This window comes from Lactuca sativa, chromosome 4, assembly GCF_002870075.4.
Source record: "Lactuca sativa cultivar Salinas chromosome 4, Lsat_Salinas_v11, whole genome shotgun sequence".
Lineage (NCBI taxonomy): Eukaryota > Viridiplantae > Streptophyta > Magnoliopsida > Asterales > Asteraceae > Lactuca > Lactuca sativa.
The window spans coordinates 359,382,491-359,405,243 of NC_056626.2; positions in this window are offsets into that span (position 1 = coordinate 359,382,491).

A 22,753-nucleotide genomic window follows, 5' to 3' on the forward strand; every position below is an offset into this window, starting at 1 on the left:
ATAATATTCTCCATCTATTCTCATAAAATATGCAACGAGACATTCAATGTAGTTGTGGATCGTAAGATAAGATTCCCTAAACTTGTTGTTGGTAGACCTTTTCTCATCACACTATCTCCCGAGCATAGAATTCATGAAGAGAAAATCAATTTGATTGATACTATATTTCACTCGACCAAACCTTTCAAAAAAAGTATTAAAAAAGCATTGAAATTATGAAAGTTTACAAATTGATCTCAGAGTATCTCTAAATTTTATTTATGGACCAGAAAATATTGGCACCTCAACTCCATTTGTGATGATACTCAAGTAGATGATGCCTCTCCTTTTTCAATAGTTCAGGAATGGGACAACTAAATGGATATCTATCAATAATCTTCAACCATCATCCATATGGGGTATTAGGTGTATCCTAATTATGTTCTTTATATGAAGGTGGTTGATAGGTGAACCTTGGTGCATACCCTTATCTCTGAGCAGCCTGATGTCAGAAAACCATGTCTTTGAGTACATTAATTATCTTCTTTATATGAAGGAGGTTGATAGCCTTATTATCATCTTCATCATCTTCTTCATTTTCATAAAATATCACTTAAGTCATCGTCTATATTACTTGTTCCCACAACCATCTCATTAATCAATGCATCATTCTTTTCTCTTTTAAGCACAATGAAATGTTCTTCTTCTTCTTGTAATTTCACAGTACCTTGAAAACCCAATTCTTCTTGTATTCTTTTTATCTCTTCCTTCTACGGATTGGATGACTCCTCAAAAGATAGGGGAATAACATCAGTTTCTTCAATATTTTCTTTCCCTTTGGAATTTATTGGAATAGGAGGTGACTTAGCTTGTTTTTCTTGTTGGGGAAGATGAGGAGGAGTAATGTATTGCAACAATAGTGGAGGATATTTTAAATTGCTTCTGGAGGAAGGAGCTTCATTTTTAGTTATCTTAGGAGATAGAGAAGCAATGTTGAGTTGTTTTTCATAAGAGAAATCATCAAAGATATCCACAATAATTGGCTTCTTTGTTTGGTTGCTGAGATTCTTGATGCAACCGTGACTAACGATAGGGATGTTATTCGTATTGTCGTTCAAGGTTTCCATATCTCCCTTTTGAGAAGCTGCCAACATCAACAAATTTGAATTTGTGATCTTTGAACTCCTCAAGCTTGTCAAATAAAGAGAAAAAGTGTGTAGTCATATGTTTGCTCAAATCATCCATAGTCATCAAATCAACAGTTGGTTTTTCTGGGGCTATGTTTCTTTCTTCTTTAAATCATCTATTTAAAAATTAAGATCACGTACACCCACTTCTAGATTATCATTGATAAGATTCCAATTATCCTAATGATCACTGAGAAGATTTTAGATAATACCAATTAAGATCATGTTGGATTTCATTATTTTTTGATTTTCATAATGAGATTGATTGATCTCTTCTCCTTACTAAGCTCCCAACTCCGTAACAGTCTTGAAATCATATCGTTCAATGTCGTTGACTATTGAAATCATTTTCTCCTGATGATCGATAATTTTTAAAGCATCCACAACTTGTTTCTGGACAACTTCTTGAAAGGGTACTTTAAATTTCAAATAGATAAGATCATTGATCCTTTGGTCCTACTCCTAACGAGAGGGGATGGTAAGATCTAGATAGTGACAATGTCTCTAAGATTTTCCAATTATTCTTTGGAAGCAAGATCAGCAGGTGTGTGATTCTTCAAATCTTTAACTAAACCAATCAAAGAATCCTACTTCTTGTTGAGATTTCTGACTTGGTTGATTGAGGAAAATCGCTTCCCTTTCATTTTCTATGGAGGTTTGGAAATATTGGTTGCTGAGGTGGATGGCTCATCTAACATGTGTATTATGTCAAAGGAGATTGGTGACATGGAATGTACAGGAGATATAAAGGTATAAATTTTTTCTCTTTCTGGAATGAGGATATCCGATTCAACACCGTCCTCATCAGGCGTGGATATGGAAGCCTCAATAATTTTGGCTTATTCATCCTTCAGTACATTTTTTGCTACTTCATAAGCAATCCTCTTTTTGTCTTCCTCCTATTTACTCAAATGTTCATATTCCTTTTCTTCTTCTTTCTTTAGTAATCTCTCTTATACAACAACTTTTGCATATTCAAGTGCTTTAGTATTCTCTACTTCATCCTTTATTTTCTTATCTGCTTCAAGCTCTGGTATTATATGTGCCTTGGCTTTAGTATTCTTCTCATTAATCATGGACTAAACAGATTCATATTTCTTTTCATTAACACTCTGTTTATAGGACATTAGAGCAGTTTCAGCTCTCTTAAGGGCTAAGAGTAAGGTATTTCCTTGAATCTTCTTGAGTACTCCTTCTCTACCTAGATTTGACAATTATTTTTTGACTTGAGGACATAGCACTGTGAAGTAATTTCGTGCTACAAGCTCTGATTATCAGAATATAGAATTTAGACCAATGAACAAATCATCCTCACTAAAGATAGTCTCTTTACCTTCTCTCATCCAAAGAATAGACCACTCTACTCTAGTGTTTCACTTCTCTCGTCACCTAAGTGGCTTTCCAGCTCACAAATTGTGGGAGACGAACATGTCCCTCCGTAGAGCCTAATTACATCATGAGTGGTTGGAACACTCAGGTGTACTGCACTTAAACCTACTCTTATTGCTATTTTGGTGGGACTTCCAAGGCATCATTGACCTTTTATACGAGAATCAAGAGCCCTCATCTTTGTTATGGCAGCATGGGTTATGACGAAAGGAGCCATTTCAGCAAGTGTGCTCTTGTTAGTCCTCAGGGGTATGGAAAGGTAAATCTCAACTTTCTTTTTAAACGAGAAGAATTTCTTTGGAAATGAGGAAGTAGCTTCAACCGCCTTCCTTTTAGGTATTATAGATGAAGCACCTTCTGTAGCAGTGGAGCCTTCATGAAAAAAAAATGAGCAAGAATAGTTGGAATAATACTTGTGTAAGGTCACACCTTATGATTTGTTGAGTCAAACAAATAATAACAGTTTTTCCACCAGCACCAGCAACAGCAACAACTTGATCAACCATAGTTTGATCCTCATGATCTTAGTGATCGTTTGTATATTAGGTAGATATATTCTGTAATTATAGAATAGATATTTGATCCATAATCTTAGTGATTATGATCAGACCTTTAAATAGATTAGAATATATCCTAAAGATGGTGGGATCTTCATTTCTATAATCGTATATAGTATATTATTAGTTTAAACCCTAATAGAGATTTCTGCCTCGCTTGTGCGACTGTTCTCTTTGTGAGAACCTTTTCTTAGTAAAAGTATCTTTGTGATCATCCTTGTTCTTCTATTCTTGTTTACTCGTGTTTTGTTTGTTTGTTCTTCATTAGTCATATTTTAGTGTATCTGATCGATACAAACCTTCAACATGGTTCGACAAGATGCATTGCGTCTTCCACATATTTTGACAGCAGATTAGAATATATTGTTGGATTAATGTCTAAGTCCATAACTATATTTGGTAAGACTTGACCCGACCCGGCATGGTCCATTTGGGTTGCATACCATCATGCACTTGAATGAGAGAAATAAGACACTTATGGTTATTAATATATTATAAGTTCTAGTATATTAATAATAAGAATAATAAGATTATTTAATTAGTATTGATCAAGAATTAATCTAGGATTAATTAAGTGATCAACAGAAGACTAATTAAATATATGGGTTGATTGTGTAAATCATCCATACTTGTATAGTGGGCTAATGCTCCATGGATAATCAAGTTGGGCTAAAACCCATAGGATGGTCCATGGATGCTCCATGGTGTATTTGTACCCATGGATCCAAGGAAATGGAAAGCCATGACAATTAAGAGTTTACCCTAATTGTGTAACTATATAAGCATCTTATTATTGAGGAAAAATCGGCCACTAGTAGTATTCAAGAAAGGGCTAGCCGATTTTGGTGAGTGTAGAATTCTCTCAAGTCATTCTAAGTGTTTTGATGATTGTGATTCCATTTGAGGTGTCACACTTGGGGCACTAAGCACTCAAGCTTCATGAAGACTTTCTACATCAAGAGGTATGTATTCTATCTTGTTACATTATTGTTTTGTATGCTAGATTAGGATAATACCTTGGAAGTTCTTATTTGCATGTATAATAGAGAAAACATAGATCCAAGGTATTTAGGGTTGCATGTACACTTAGGAGTGTTAGAATGCACAAAACCCTACATATATATCTACAAGGTGAAGCATAGTTATGGGAAGTCTAAAAGTATCTTCAGGTGACATATCGTTAGGATTTTGATGCTTTATCAAGGTAGGAATCAATCGCTCTTCGAATTCATTTCCATTAAGATGTCCACACAAATGTCTAATGCACAAGTTCTAATATCGGGCACTTTGAATGATCAAATTATATTTGTTAACATATAGTATGAAATCCTTCCAAAAAACGATACCAACATCAACATGCTTATCATACAACAACCCCATATAACAGTTAACTAAGATGATCTTGGTGAACCAGATCCCTTGTTTTCCAAGAGAAAAATATAAGCACAAAATCAATGAGAAAATGTCAGATGGTAGGAAACTTAGCCTTCTTGTAGTTGGTTGGCTTTGGTTTGTCATCATTGTAAACCATTTAAATTATCATGTCCAACTATTATTCACTCGAGGGATTTTCATAATCATGTTATGGGTTATGAATAGATACCCAATTCTTCGAAGAAACTTTTCCCTTGTTAGAACCACTTCAGTATTGTCAACTACTGAGAATATGACTTGATCTTTGTTTTTGGGAATGAAATTAGGTGAGTTAGCCTTGTAAAGGAAATAAATAAGGAAATTCTTAGTTCATTTGTGAAAGGCCCATAAAGGTTGGATTTCTCGAGAATGACGATGATGATATGAAGCTTGGGGTCATAACGAGAGAGATTTAAATCAACAACGAAATTACAAGAAGCGGTCTTGCAACCATCAGGAGTTGCAGAAGATAATGCTTGATCTTTTGGGGATTTTGAAGGTTTTATTATTTTAAGTACTTAGAAGCGGAGAAAACAGTTTTGAAAACTAGGGTTTTTTAGGAAGGGATAAAATAAGGATGATTTGGGTGTGTAAAGAATGAAAGGAACGAAAACTATGAGTATTTAAAGATACCCAAACGTCTAGTTTGGGTCGTACTATGAATTCAAATGACATTTTACAATTGGATGGTTCCGTTAGAAACGATGAGCATTTCATGAGATTGGACATGCATTAAATGCACAACTCCATAGGGTACACGTTTCTAAAAAACTTGATGATACTTTTTAGCTGACACAAATCACTCTATTCAAAAGATCTTTTTCTCCATTTTATAAAAAGATACCTAAAAATTATATTTTATTTCCTGGAACCAACAATGATTAAATTAAATTCAAATTCCCTATTTAATGAAAAACATTCTTTTTTGAGAAGAGGGAACATTAACTTAAAGTAAAAGTATCAAGTATTTATTCTCAATTGCGGTAAAAGAAACAGTAGTGTATTAACATTGACAACGGGTTGTGGACAAAAGATTATCAACAGATAAATGAGATTGTGGATGGAAGTTTTAGAGTTGAAAAACATAAGGTTAAGACAAGGACTTCAGAAGATAAAAATGATGAGCTGAGAATAATATTGATAGTTGCTAGTTGACCAACGTCAATAAGTAGCAATAAATACTACTTGGTGTAGTCTAGAATACTGCAGATAATAAAAAATGATCATCGATACTCCAGGTTGCGGACAGATACTACTTATGAAAAGTGGGTTATGGGTTCATCATTCTCATCATGTCTAAAAAATGATTAAAGTCCTTTTCTTCTAAAGCTTTGGTGAAAACGCCGTCTATTTATTTTTTTTGAAGGGAAAAAAATGAGTTCAATTTTTCCATCTAAAACATTGTCGTTTAAGAAGTGATACATGATATCTATGTGCACTGTCCTTGAGTGCTGAATTGGATTGTGATATATTGTAATGCCAATTGACAAGTAACAGTAGAATTGCACTTAAAGCATTCGATAGTTATAATCTAATAGTTGTGATGTCATCTATAGAAATTGTACGCAACAGGTGGCTGCGACTATGTATTCTTATTCAGTATGTAACAATTCGAATTTCTCAATCCATTATCGAGGTTAGTGTTCCATTATGGTTCCATTAAATCATCATTATATTTCACTTATAGTCAAGTTATGAGGGCTAAATGTGTAGGAAAACAATTATGGTTCATGTATATGGGTCATGGGGATGTTTTCACATACTTGGAGGACCTAATATGTAAATTTTGGAGTATATATTGCTAGATAACCCTAAAATACAGAAAATCATTCCATTTGGAAGCATCATCTGCTAGAGTGAGTGTGAGAGTGTGAGAGAAACCCGCTTGGTTTTGGTGTTTATCCCAAAGGAGGAAGGTGGAGTTTGAGGAGGCTTTGAAGCTCACTTTTTCGTGGTCATTGATGGCTTCTTCTCTAGCGAATTTATGAGGTATTACTCAGTTTCTAGAAGTTATAAATACTCTCATTAAGTTCATTTCTAATGTCCTTTAAACCATAAACAAGAAGGAATCTTAGGTGATGTAAAATCCATCGATTAAGTGTGTGCTTGGTCCCTTTCATGTCTCAATTGTTCTAGGCTCTTAGAGTATGGTCTTGAGGGATTAAGATTATCTCAATTGAGGTTTTGATCGAACCCAAACCTAGTAGAAGAGGACAATAAATCAATTTTTTAATTTTGTAGTTGCCAGTCCTCACGACGTGGACATCTAGTTGCCACGCTGTGGCGACAGGGAGTTGGTCAACTGGGTCACGACCGATGCTCGGACCACAATGTGGACATTTAAGTGCCATGGCGTAGCTACGAGAATTAACCTGTCCAAAATCATGATGGATGCTTGGACCACAACATGGCACCCTCTTTGCCACGATGTGGATCTTGTATGAACACAACCGTTTTTATTTTAGCTTATGTTTCTGCTCAGCTCTTTGTGTAATGTCCTAGGGGTGTTAGATTTCTTCCATGAAGGTGTTTTTCATTTCTTCATAGCTCCAAAAAACTTGGACTAGAGGCTAGTTAATTTCTTGTGGTTTTTAAGCACTTGTTTAGGAAATTGCATGCTCTTGTACATATGTTGGATCAATATTATTTTGTGTGATGCGATAATCAGGAAGTATGAGATGTATGCAATCTGAGTTTGTGAAATATTTTTAGTAACATTTGATCTAGGAAATCTTTAGTATGCTAGAGTTCTTAAATCGATTATTTGGTGTAAAATGTGAGAGTTAGGGCGATGCTAGTTGTGAGGCTTATTTATGTTGATGAAATTTGCTAATATACATAGTATTTCTATTTTTTCATACTTGAATGAAACTAGGAAATGCATGCTATAAGTTGGTTGCTAGAATGTGTATATATCTTTATATGCTACACAATTTGATGTTGTGTGGTAATTTTGAGAATATACTTTTGATGTTTGATGTTGGATGTAATATTCCTTAGATTAATAATAACAATAATAATAAGAATAATATACTTGTAACACCGAAAAATTTTAAATTTATTTTATTCATTTTTATTTCATAAAAATGCACATTATCCTATATAAACACTTTTTATTTAAAAATCATCAACAAAGTTTTCAGAACATTATGAAATTCTAAGATCTGTATTCATCACTCTTTTCTCTTGTGTGTGTACAATCGAGCCGCCGCCTTCCAGCGATTCTGAAGAAACTGAAACACATAACACATAACATGGTAAGCACGAGGCTTAGTGAGTTCCCCAAAATACCACATACAACACATACGCCACTCAAAGCTACAATATGACCCTCCAGTCAGTGTGTCTCAGCGGAACCCTCTAGTTCCGTATCGTTGGACCCTATGGTCCGGTCTGTATCGTTTGACCCTACGGTCCGGTCTATATCGTTGGACCCTCTGGTCCGGTCTATAAACTTCGCATAGCACAAATCACAAAGACATGATGCATAGCATATCACATATTACATAATACTCAATGTAAGCACATAAGACCCTCCGGTCACACATAACTACCACTCAAGGTAACGTATAGTGAGAAGACTCACCTCGGGTAATTCTCGAAAAGTCTCGAACTCGAAATACTGATCTAGCCACCGCCTAAACACATAAATAAATAACTCTAAATCAGCAGTGGCTCTCAAAGGCTAGACAAGTCTCGTACTATGCTTCCTAGAAGGGTAAAAGACCATTCTACCCCTCCCCTGGCCCAATAGTCCATTGGTTGACTAAACCCTAAAAGTCAACGAAAGTCAACGGTCCAACTTTGACGAGACTCGTCGAGTCAGGCAACGACTCGGCGAGTCCACACGCATAATCAGATTCCTCACAAGGTCTCACTCGACTCACTAAGTCACCCACCCAACTCGTCGGGTCTCAACTGATCATGAAACTCGGGTCAACTCGATCTGACTCGTCGAGTCCTCCAATGGACTCGGCGAGTCTCCTCCATGACCAAACTCATCTGACCTTCTGAGGTCAGATCTGCTTCACCAACTTGTAGATCTATCCTTCTAGCACCCACAAATCACGTAAAGGTCCAAACTTTACGTCCATGCATCATGATTAGAGCCATAAATGAAGAAATAGCCATCTAAATGGAAACCTAGGCTCAAACTCTCTATGTGACTGCATAAATCTGAACATAAGGGACTCTCTGGACCTCCCATGGTCCAGATCTAAGGCTTATTCTACATTAGGACCTCAAACATTCATAAACCTCTAAAGAGAATGGTTAAGAAACCCTAGATACATGAGATCAACATCAAACAGGAGAAATGGTCCGATTTGTTACCTCAAAGTGAAGCTCCATGCTTCATAACCTCAGTACATCAACCCCTTCTGGTCCCTTTTGCTAGAATCTCATCTTCTCTTTAGAAATGACACACCAAAATGCTCAAGATGGCTCTTCTTTACTCTCTAAGCTCTCAAGGATGATTTTGGGTTTCTCCAGGTAAGGATAGCCGCAATTGAAGACCCTAAGGCTCTTTAAATAGGTCCCAAACTCGGACAATTAGGGTTTTCCTTCACAGCGCCGACTCGGCGAGTCCAATGCTCGACTTGTTGAGTCCATTCATTTAAACACGTCACCTGATCTCGCCCCTACTCGACGAGTTAATCCATTAACTCGCCAAGTCCCTTCGATTAAATTGAAATATATAAATAATATAATACATACCCAAGAATCTAGATGTTACAATTCTCCCCTACTTGAATTAGATTTCGTCCTCGAAATCGCTCCTTGACCCCACATAATTAGAATCCAATAACCCGTAAGATACCACCGTATGATCTCATATCACACCAATATCACTAAAGAGGACACCTCCCGTGTGAATTATCCACCTTTTACCAGAATCATCAACTCTGACAACTCACTGTTCATCTGATTCTTCCTAAAGAAAACCATCGATCGGCTATCGATCATCCATACCACTCGCACCACGTGCTCCTCATCCCGCTCAAAGGAGCGAAAGGATCACGCTACACAGGGAACCCATCCCCTGCACTATCATCGAAATCTCGTTTGAACAAAGACTCTCAAAACCTTGCCTTCGAACTCAGGGAAAAGTTTATGTTTAATCAGAATCATCTACTAACGTATAGCAATCTCAAGCCTCAACTTCCTGCCATATCTCCCTTTCCAACCATGAGCACTAGGTTACCCACGACTTTCACTATAGAACCTCCCAAGAAGATCCATGCATGACCCACCACTTCTTTCTCACAACAAGTGTTTCAGCCCATTGTGACACACAAGTCACCAATTCTCGCTATACCCAGTGAACACTAAAATCCACACTCGAATATCAGCTCACTCCTGACACTTGACATCTAAGGCTCAAGAATTTCGTGCAACTCACTGCACTATCCCATCCAAACACTAAACCTCTAGTCTCAATTCCAGATGACAACTAACTTTTCAGAAAAGTACTCATTCTTTGAATCTGAAACCTCATATCGCCTTCCCGGCGCTTTAATAAAATCAAACTCATCTCAAGAGTTTGATCAATCCCCGGGTTGGACCACCTGCCCCAAGAACCACTCATTTCGAGACTGATGACTCGCAACCCACACTTAACTCACTCATCTACAACAACCACGATTCCATCCAATATAACCACTCCAAACAAATGAGATAACCACAATCCCGTCCCTGATTTAACCATCAGGCTCCCATACCCCGTATATTTGGGCTGCCCAAGCCAAACAACCTTTCCGCGTTATGCTCTAATCATAGAATAGTTTATACCAACATTCTCTTATTGACTAGAGAGTACTACCACCCTAGCAGTTTCTCAACCCTTCCTTGATTAGTGCATGCTACGGCTCCCCATGGCATCACTACAACCTCTCTCTGATCCGTGAGTACTACGGCTCCCCGTAGCATCTGTCACACCCTAAAACCATGAACGGCGGAAACGTTCAGGGGTGGAGGACGTCATGTACAGTATCACAACAGTGTAATATAATAAACAAGCAACAACATCATCCATTGCATTATAAGTAGAGTTTTAATACATGTGTGTTATTTCATAATGTACAACAATAAAATGAATAATCAAAATAAGGCGAGTCTTGTCTGTGCTCCATCTTCTCAAAAACCTGGCCATCGCACCTGTCTAACTGATGACCTGAGAATACAAGTTATTTTGAAAGCGAGTATCAGCTTTAAAGCTGGTGAATTCATAAGTAATTAAGGTGTCATTGTCTGGCTTATGAAAATCTGTTATGAAGGCCATGTAAACCTTTAATGAGAATGTTGATGTAAGTATGAAAAACCCTAGAAATCCCTTGCTTTCTATAAGTATGAAATGTAGTCTTCTACCAAGACCCGAATATTTTGTTATGACAATGTAGTCTTCTACCAAGACCCGAATGTTTTGTTATGATAATGTAGTCCTCTACCAAGACTCGAATGTTTTGTAAGTAAAATGATAGTTTTTCCTTCAATTATTTAGTACTAAAGTACTTAGTCTAACTCATCGTTTATGTGAAAGTATCACAAAATAAAGTAAACAGGAAAATGTACTACTGTAAGTGTTGTTACTGGGTACTAGGACTAACATAACATCGCATTAAGCGAAATATGTAACCTAATGAACATCCGAAGATTGTCCAGAACAAGTATTAATGTAAGTTGTACTACTGTAAGTGTTGTCACTGGGTACTAGGACTAACACAACATCGCATTAAGCGAATTATGTAACCTAATGAACATCCGAAGATTGTCCAGAACAAGTATTAATGTAAGTGTCATCGCTGGGTACTAGGAGTAACACAACATCGCAATAAGCGAAAGGTATAATCTAATGAACATCCGAAGATTGTCCACTTGTCCTCTGTAGCAGCAGCAGGTCGGTGGAGCGGTTAGCCCCGGTTATCGAACTACCTAGTATAAGTAGTAACCTTAGACCTCCGTAGATGGTCATCGACCACTGGTGCTAAGCAGTGGGGTTCGGAATGGTAAGTCCCGCCGAGCTATCCCATTGAACCGGGATAAGAAACATAATTTACACAGAAAGTACTAATAAATCATCCTCGTAGTTCTAAGTACAAGTATCCAAGTAAGTGAATCCAGGATAATGCACCTATGTAGAAGTGTTCCTGTATGGTATTCATGTAAGTGTGTTCATGTAACAGGTAAGTATACGTAAACATATTCATGTATCATGCATTCCTAACTACGTGTACTCAGGTATCATGTAAGGTATTGGTATAGACTCATGAATGAACTGACTCTTGTGTGATTCCTTGTAGTATTAATAATGTTTTCTTTCTTCTAACTATCCCTATGATAATTAACTGGAAAGTAAGTGATTGCCCAAGTAGATTTATGCACCCTCGATACACCAGGGTGTGGGAAACTGAACGAAGGATGAAAACTATAATCTCTAACATATAAATGAACATATGCGCCTAAATATAGTTTGATTCAAGAAGGTAAAATAATGGTTTTGCAAGATATCTAGGAGTTTTGAACTATAATTAAGAATGTCTTGATGTCATTTTAATAAACATTTCAAAACTAATACTTTTGTTATCAAGGTATTTAAGATAGAAAACCACTTCATGTGTCACTTTTTGAAATATGTGAAATCTACTGAGTGAAAACACAATTACAAAATACATAAGATTGATTTAATAACATATTGTTTTCTACTTGTATTCCCCCCCCCCCCATTAAAACATTTAAAATCATTTAAAACATTGATTAAGGGGTATGAACTCACCTGTAGTTGGTGATTGGGATGAACTGAACGGTATAGGATTGCTAGATGTCAAGCGAGGACTTGTACACACACTACGATCCTAATGAACATATAATCACACATATATGCACTCAATTAGTCTCAAATCACTAATTGATAATGTTAAGACATCCTGGACATAATAAACACTTTATATAAGTGTTTTAAGCCCTAAGGATTGCATCTAAGCTAATGTGGGACAAGGCACTTGTGTTTAGGGTTCCAAAGGACCCCATATATGAGTTTGCTCCTCATATACAAACACACATGGAGTTTACGGTTGTAAACTCTTGAGTTTACGGCCGTAAACTCCCAACCATGGGGGTATGGTGTGTTTTGGAGTTCCAAATGATTCCTAGAATTATTCTAACTTGGTGGTTAAATTCTTGGAAGGGTTTAAGGTATAGAAACACTCCTTAGAGGAGTTTACGACCCTAAGGCCATTTCCTTTGGAGTTTACGGCCGTAAATTCCCTTGGAATGGTGTTCTTGTTGTTTTCAAGCCCCAAGCATAAGTGGTATAAGTTCTAGGCTTTTATTCCAAGCATATGAAGACATTAGGCACACTTTGGTGCCCTTCTTTCATGTTTACGGCCCAAGAACCAAGTCTTGGCCGTAAACTCACTTTGATAGGTGTTTCTTATGTGTTTAAGGCTCTTGATTTAATGGGAACAAGTCTAGGTAAAAGTCTAAAGCTTTAGGTGCCTTAAAAGCACCATTAAGAGTTTGAAATTGGGGTTTACGGCCTAAGAAACTCTTGGGCCGTGAACTCCCAAACTTGGGTGGTTTTTGCTTGATTTCATGTCCCTAACACACTTATAAATTAGTCTAAGGCAGTAGCATAACACCAGGGTCGGTCTAGGCTTCGTTTCGGGAGTTTACCGCCCAAGAACACCTTGGGGAGTAAACTCCTAAATCTAGTGATTTAGCCTTCCAAATCATGTTATATATAAAGCTTTCTAACACTACTAGAAAGAGGTACTCATGATTTGGGATAAAAACCCGAAGATCCGTGAGAGAGAAAATGGCTTTTCTCTAGTTGGAAATGCGAATAATGAATGAATTTGGTTCAGAATTCTATTTATAGTCCTGAGATATTTTTGGCAGAAAGTATTATTCCTGAAATGATTTCTCATATAACAGAGTGTTGGAATAACAGTGTTGCACCAAACCCTAGTGCACCCACTCTCCTGATATTTCCTGAAGTGTAAACCCTGAGTTACTCAAACTTACACGAAAAAGTCTGAAAATTAACTATGACTGCTATAACTTCTATTGAAGTGATATAGTTTGTACAGAATGGAAATTTCGGGTTGTCACAGCTTCACCCCAACCTCTCTGATCCATGAATACTACGGCTCCCCGTAGCATCACTACAACCTATCTCCAATCCATGAGTACTACAGCTCCCCGTAGCATCAACCCAACCTCTATGATCTGCGAATACTACGGCTCCCCGTAGCATCACCCTAACTTCTCTGATACGTGAATACTATGGCTCCCCGTAGCATCACTACAACCTCTGCTCTAATCCACTGAACTGCGGCTCCCCGTAGTCTTACCGCACCAGCCCTTACCTCTTCATAATCTCACTTTCACGTAGACGCCACACCGCAATCATGAACTTATGCCCTGCGGACCGGCATGCGTAGGTGTACACACCTACTCAAGCTATGCACTGCTATTTCTGACAGCCTCTGAACACACCTTTCCCTGCTGCAAACCACTTTCCCGAATAATCACACCTGATGTCATTTGGGCATAGGGTTCTCACCGGAACCGTACTCTCTTGATACCTACTATCTGCCTCCGACTCACAAATCCAAAATAATCCGAACTTAATGGAAGCATATTCTGATACTTCAGGACACCATCACAACATCCCATGATGTCTTATTTTAATCACTGATCTCACACTCACAGCATCATACACGGATACTGCCTCCCTTCATTAGAATCTCGAAATCGATCTTCATCTTGCAACACTTGTAACCTCGAAGTATTCCCTTTCCAAATTGAACACAGGACATCACCATTAACCCGTAACTCGACTACAAGGACCCGGAAATTCACCCATTGCCGATCGCTACTCATACCATCTTACTCATACTGTCTCCAAAATTAACTAACAGACAGTTGCTTTTCCTAGTGAGGAGATCACATTTTGAACATATACCTGTCAACCTTTGTTGCTGCTCTCTGAACTCAAGGACTTAACTATCTCGTCTTGTTTTACACACTAAAATTCTGACCCGAACAACCTCTCTGACCAACGGCCACCTGCCATAGAATCACTCATTCCTTCCTGATCATGCAAGACAGGAATCATCTCACATGGACCTCGCCCTATCCACCAATTTAGCCCTGAACCCATGAATCTGCCACATAATCACTATAACCAGTCCTCTAACTGCCTCTGCACAATTCTCAAATCCCTTCAGCAATTACCTGGTTCTCCCCCACTTAGGGTTCAAACCATCACCAATTGGCGCACTTTCAATCCATCCACAGACTGCTTCCATTAATAACATCGCATGTATTCTCTGATTGAGCTACGCAACGCTTGATGATCTCCCCGATTAGAAACCTAGCAATACCAAATACTTTGAATCACAGACGAAACACTCATAACTTTCCTCATGACTTCCTTCAATCATTCAGGACCTCATACTACCCCATAACTGGACATCCCAACTGCCCCGATTCACCCAAGACTCTCTGTTTCCACCATTGGCTCTATGGTAAAAGAAATACTTCATCATGGACAAACCTCTCAAACACCATGAAAAGATCACCACCAGTACTACTCCACGGCCTCCAATTTCTGGAACTAGAAACTCGATAGCTCATTCCCCTTCTCAACAATGGAAACCACGTAACTCTCGCCATAGAAGGTGATGGTTCATCCATCAGCCGATGGCTTGACTCAAACCCCGCTTCTTCAACAACATCATCCCACTTATCCTTAAACCGTGTAGTTTCCACTGGCACCTCACAAATAAAACCTCTTAAAACGAATCGCATTACTCTTTCAAGCATACTCCCTCGAACTCATTCAAATTGGCCCTTAAGCCGCATACTCTCTCATACCTGATCTCGGTATAATCAACATAATGGCATAACTGGTAGGACCTGTAACACTAATCATCGCATCCATGGTACTCGAACCATGTCGCTATCTCTCTGCCTGCTATAAATCATGGTACTCGAACCATGACATCACTTCCCAACCTGCTTCCAAGCATGGTACTCAAACAATACAATCCCCTCTCATCTGCCACTGATCATGGTACTCAAACCATACAATCCCCTCTCATCGGCCACTGATCATGGTACTCAAACCATACAATCCCTCTTATCTGCTACTTAGAATCCTAGGAACTTTCCATATATCGAGTATGGGTCCTCTGCTTTCAGTAGTACGGGCCCATACTACCTGCCACATCTACCCATACTTTCCACATGAATCATCCCAGATCTCCTAAGTAGCTGCTCAACCTCCTCACTTACAAATTCCGCCCTGCTGGCCGCTCTTCCTGCGAATACTCTCCATTATCCGCCTACTCATCTAATAAAGATCACTTCCCAGACTCTTCCTAGGTTCCCACACCTTCCTGCCATCAGCTGTTGAAGAACTCCTAGTGTCTACCTCCTGAATATCGTCATATTCACTTAGTAGCCGGCTCCCATCACCGAGAATTCCACAAACCACGAAGCAAGCAGCATTCGGGCATCGAATAGTCCCTTATCAACACGTATCACCACTCTATGTTACAACTCCGCTTGCTACACTCGTAATAAAAGACGTCACCGAGCTCAAGCAACTCCACCCCTCGCGGGTATCCTACTACCTTCTCGGAAGGCTCCTCAAATGCTCATCTAGGTATCTCTCCTAGATTACTCCTCAGCTCAAACCCTTCTCTAAATAGGATTCCTGCTGCATACTCATAATCCGCACATACACAAAAGCAATTCACAGATAACAGTAACTCCTGTATGAAATACCTAGCCTACTCTCTAGCATATACAACATTTCACATATTACTCATAACACATAATGTAAGGGTATTTTTGGGAAATCACCATTCGGGCACTGGCTGATTGTACACACTGCTCGTTGTCTCCTTCTCTTATAAATTCTCTTACTCATTTTTTGAAAACCCATTTCTTTTGAAAACCTTTTTCTCCATCCTCAGTTTGAGTCCGGACATACCCGAAGGTGTATCCGAATCCCTCAAACCAAGGCTCTGATACCAACTTGTAACATCGAAAAATTTTAAATTTATTTTATTCATTTTTATTTCATAAAAGTGCACATTATCCTATATAAACACTTTTTACTTAAAAATCATCAACAACATTTTCAAAACATTATGAAATTCCAGGATCTATATTCATCACTCTTTTCTCTTGTGTGTGTACAATCGATCCACCGCCTTCCAGCGCTTCTGAAGAACCTGAAACACATAACACATAACACGGTAAGCACGAGGTTTAGTGAGTTCCCCAAAATACCACATACAACACATACGCCACTCAAGGCTACAATATGACCCTCCGGTCGGTGTGTCTCAGCGGAACCCTCTGGTTCCGTATCGTTGGACCCTACGGTCCGGTCTGTATCGTTGGACCCTCCGGTCCGGTCTATATCGTTGGACCCTCCGGTCCAGTCTATAAACTTCGCATAGCATAAATCACAAAGACATGATGCATAGCATATCACATATAACATAATACTCAATGTAAGCACATAAGACCCTCCGGTCACACATAACTACCACTCAAGGTAACGTATAGTGAGAAGACTCACCTCGAGTAATTTTGAAAAGTCTCAAACTCGAAATACCGATCTAGCCACCGCCTAAACACATAAATAAATAACTCTAAATCAACAGTGGCTCTCAAAGGCTAGACAAGTCTCGTACTATGCTTCCCAGAAGGGTAAAAGACCATTCTACCCCTCCCCATGCCCAATAGTCCACTGGTTGACTAAACCCTTAAAGTCAACAAAAGTCAACGGTCCAACTTTGACCAGACTCGTCGAGTCAGGAAACGACTCGGCGAGTCCACACGTGTAATCAGATTCCTTACAAGGTTCCACTTGACTCACTGAGTCACCCACCCAACTCGTTGGGTCTCAACTGATCACGAAACTCGGGTAAACTCGATCCGACTCGTCGAGTCCTCCAATGGACTCGGCGAGTCTCTTCCATGACCAAACTCATATGACCTTCTGAGGTCAGATCTGCTTCACCAACTTGTAGATCTATCCTTCTAGCACCCACAAATCACGTAAAGGTCCAAACTTTACGTCCATGCATCATGATTAGATCCATAAATGAAGAAATAGCCATCTAAATGGAAACCTAGGCTCAAACTCTCTAAGTGACTGCATAAAGCTGAACATAAGGGACTCTCTGGACCTCCCATGGTCCAGATCTAAGGCTTATTCCACATTGGGACCTCAAACATTCCATAAACCTCTAAAGAGAATGGTTAAGGAACCCTAGATTCATGAAATCAACATCAAACAAGAGAAATGGTCCGATTTGTTACCTCAAAGTGAAGCTCCAGGCTTCATAACCTCAGTACATCAACCCCCTCTGGTCCCTTATGCTAGAATCTCATCTTCTCTTTAGAAATGACACACCGAAATCCTCAAGATGGCTCTTCTTTACTCTCTAAGCTCTCAAGGATGATTTAGGGTTTCTTTATGGTAAGGATAGTCGCAATTGATGACCCTAAGGCTCTTTAAATAGGTCCCAAACCCGGACAATTAGGGTTTTTCTTCATAGCGCCGACTCGTCGAGTCCATTCATTTAAACACGTCACCTGATCTCAACCCTACTCGACGAGTTAATCCATTAACTCACCGAGTCCCTTCGATTAAATCGAAATATATAAATAATATAATACATACCCAAGAATTTGGATGTTACAATACTAGCATGAGTACATAATGCTTTTGGTGAGGTGTGTATATTCCCCTTGTGAGTGGATTAGTAAATTATAAAATTAATTAAAATGAAAGGGGAATACATATAGTGGGGATAAAAGGGTAGAAACATAAACTAGGTACGTGCCCTATGGGATATTGCAGTGTAAGGATATTGTTGGAGGAAAGAGCTTAAGCCAAGTCGATGTCGAGTGGTTTTCTAGGTAAACATTTCGAAACATGGTTATGGTACACTTGGTGTATAGGAACTGGAGTGATGTTTGCTACTCGGAGACACCGGATCAAGAATCATGTTTGTGTGTAGGTATGCGTTTGGAAGTATCGTTTAACCACCATCGAATGACAATGCATTGTGTTTGTGCATACAGTGTGTTGGGTTTAGAGTGTTGCGTCATATGGACTTAATGTTGTTATTTTGATTACCCGGTTTGGGCCTGTCCAACCATGGTTTAAGCATTAGTGTTAGATTATATTTTATGCATGCATGTATAGCATAATAGTGATCGTTGTCATTAAATAGCTTTTGCCTTGTAACCCTAAACACACCTCTACAGTCGAAGTTCTTCATCGAGCTGTTCTGAGGTGTGAGATATTAATCATTCGACATCTTTTGATCCATCCTTGTGTTCTTTGATTACTTCATTCTTGCTTATCAGTTTTGAATCTATCGATCTGTTAGCTCAATAATCTCATCAATTGGTATCAGAGCGGGAGACTGTGTAATATATACGCATCTCTTCTGTTTGAAGAATCCATTAGGATTTCCGCTTTTATCGAATATATAGAAGCTATCTTCTTCTTGTCGACGGTGTATCTGGTGTTCGATAAAACCCTAGTTTCAACTTTACAAGTCTGATTCAAGCAGATTAAAAGAAGAAGTTTTTCATAATGTCTCACGACGATTCACAAGTCAATCAAATCAACATCTACAATAGTATAGGATCCACTACGAGGGTTCCCATTCTCTATACTTAAGACTATGAAGTTTGGGCGTATTACTTTGAAGACTACGTCGTTGGATCTGAAGACAATGGCTATCTTATCTAGGAAGCAATTACATTGGGTCCATTTGTTCACTCTGGAACGAACAGAACAGTTAAGACTTAAAAAGAGTATAACCAACTCCTGGTATATGTACAGAAGATCCCTCAAGATGAAAAAGACAAGGTGTTATGCAACGTTAAAGTCATGAGAATGATCAGATTCACTCTGCAAGCCGATACTTTCTGTTTAGTAAGTTCATGCACTACAACTAAAGAAATATGGGATAGGTTGAAAGAATTATATTCGACTGATGAGGATCTAGAGCACTCGATCCAAACCCTATTTCTCTTTGAGTTCGGTGCTTTTGAACTAAAACCTGAAGAGAAACTCATTCAGACATTTGATCGTTTCAATCATCTGCTTAGCAAAATGATGAAGCGTGGTATTGAAAGGAATGTGATCGAACAAAAGGTCACATTCATGAATGGCTTACGATCTGAATGGAGGGCAGTGGTCTCAACTGTGAAGGCACATGAGAAATTAAAATCCTACTCGCTGGCAAAACTAATGGGTATACATAAATCTCATGAAAGCGTGGCGACTTAGGAAGCAAATGTCTTTTTGGGTGTGGGTTCTATGGCCCTTGTTTCTAAAAGCAAGAGTGTGGTAGACGAAGAGGAAGAATATGATATGTCAGAGTCCGATCTGACTAATGAAGAACATGCATTGATGGTTACGAACTCAAAGAAGTTTGCTCGTATGAAGTTCCCTGTCAACAAGAATCGAAACTGGTAGGGAAGCTATAGCTCTAAAAAGACAAAAGACGAGAACAAGAACACTATTCAGAAGGACGATGAAAAGAAGGAGAGCAAGCTTGTGGGAGATTAAGGTTATGACTGCAACTACTGTCATGGCAAGAACCACTTTTCTAAGGATTGCATGTTGAGAAAGATGTCTGAGAAAAAGGATGATGAGAATGACGAAGCTGACCACATGTGAAAGTTGGAGGAGATAAAGAAAAAGAAATCAACTAACGTTTCTATGAATGCTTTAATTGTGAAGGAACATGTTATTAATGATGAGTTTGGTGGAGTAGAAGTCTGGTCTACAGACTCTGAAAATGAAGAGGTACGCAGACCCTCGCATGGAAGAGCCTATGCGGCGAGAGAAAGAGTTACTAAGTCGGCTGGGAGATGCTTAATGGTGACAACCGAAAGTAAGCATGAGGAAGCGAAGCTGAAGGAAGACAAATGCTTCGTTGCCAAGCCCGTGAGTGAAAAGATCAGCGATTGCGATCAATTGATCAAGAAGGTACAAACTATCCTAGAATCACTCAAAATACCAGTAACAAACTACGAAAAAGAATTAAATGAATTAAAATTTAAGTTTTCTAACTTAAGTGGCAGTCTTATGCAAACACGCTTAGCAAATTCTAATCTAACTGACCAACTCAGCAAGGAGTCTTCCAAGAGTGAAGAGAGAAAGATTTGGATACAACAGAAGGAGTCAGAGTTAGTTAGGGCTAGGGATGAACTTATTTATGTGAAATGAGACAATCTGAAGTTTTTGAAACAAAGAAATATTTTATGTTTAATTGCTAAATGCTTATATACAAATATCACCCAGTTACATCTAGATTGTGAGATGGGAAAAAAGATTCATAAGATGATTTTGCCTTTCCTTGAATTTAAGGAGGATGAAGTCATCGCTGAATGCAAATATATAATGTCCTCAAATGAGCTGTCAGTAACCTACAAATATGGACTGGACAAAATTGAATCTTTTATTGAGTCCAAAGAACATAAGTGTATGTTCAAGAATTTTCTGGACGAAAATGACAAATTAAAACTCAAAATAGAGACCATACAGAAGTTTGACTCATCCAATGCCAAATTAAGTTCAGAAAATAAAATGAATTTAGAAACCACCTCTAAATTTGATGAGGAAAGTGAAATGATCGAAATTTTAGTAGAGGACGAGATTGATTGTTCCGAATTTCTCAAGAGAGAATCTGAAACAGCAAAATCGCTTATATCTGAAAATTCCGTGGAGTTTGCTCGAATTTCCAAAGATAAGTCCAAAGTCCTCAAAGAAAATGAGGTAGTTTATCAAAAGGTGCAAACAGTGATGAACCAATTATATATTGTTAAAGGAATAACTAAGAAACAAACGGTAGAGTTGACCTCCTAGTTTAACAAAGATAATGCTGACGGATGTGATAACTACTTCTGGTCTGCATCCATAGACAATGCAGACAAAACGGTTAGACTATCGGAGTGAACCTCATGGAGAGTCAAGGGTAGATACGTGGCTGAACCCATCAATAAACCTTCAAGTTTTGATAAGCCAAGTTCAAGCGGCACTAAAGAGATACCAAACGAACCAATAACAACATCAAGCATGTCTTCAACAATAACCGAAAAACATGAGGAGAAACCAAAACCAAGAGCGAACATTCATAAATATCAAGAGCAACTAGTTAAACAGAAATGCCAAAGGAACAAAAGATACATGAAGAACCTCAATGAGAGAAAACAGTTTTGGCAATCCCAAAACCCTAATTATGTTCCCTCTAAAAAGGCTTCCAACCCCAAAGTAAATAACAGCTCAAGGGACAAATCTCCTTCATACAATCATTGCCAGACAAGTAGTCAGACAAACTAAAAAGGAAGTATTGGTCCCAACTCTTACTACGCCAAGAACCGAAAGTCAAGGTTCGGTCCAAAATCCCATCCTCCTCACTCGCAATCAAAACCAAACTCGGTGAAGGATATCAAAGGAAAGGGAAAACTAGTCTCTGATAATGAAGCACAAGTAAAGAAAAAGTCAGGTAACCTTAGAACTCTAACGAAAAACTCAACTGGAAAACCAACTAACAATAAAACACCCCAACTAAAGCAAGACAAAAATAAAATCAAAGTTTACACCATCAAACGAAAAGATGAAATCACATTGATAAAAAGAGACTTTGGGTTCCTAAATCTTCTTAATTTTGCAGGTTATAAGTGACGAGCAGTTTGACGACGGATGGTATATTGACAGTGGCTGCTCTCGTCACATGACAGGAAGGAGGGAAGAGTTTGTGGAGTTTTGGTCCCTTAAGAATGGTGAATGTGTAAAATATGGAAACAGCTCATATGGAACGATCAAAGAATATGGAATGATTACAAATGGTGAATTCTCAATCCATAAAGTAGCTTACATGGAAGGATTGCAGCATAATCCAATCAGTGTCTCTCAACTAGTTGTGGGAACTGGATTAAGGCTTTCGTCCGATGACGAAGGTTCTGAGATCATCGACAAGAAAAGTAAGAAATTCCTATTGTAATCTATGCGCAAAGGTGAGATGTATCCTCTGAATCTCAACCCAATAAGAGGAAAGCCAGTAGTCTGCATGCTGACAAAGGCGAACTCAAATGAAAGTTGGTTGTGGCACCAAATACTCTTGCACCTGAACTTCAAAGACATTAATAAGTTGGTGCTTGGGTATCACATGTGTG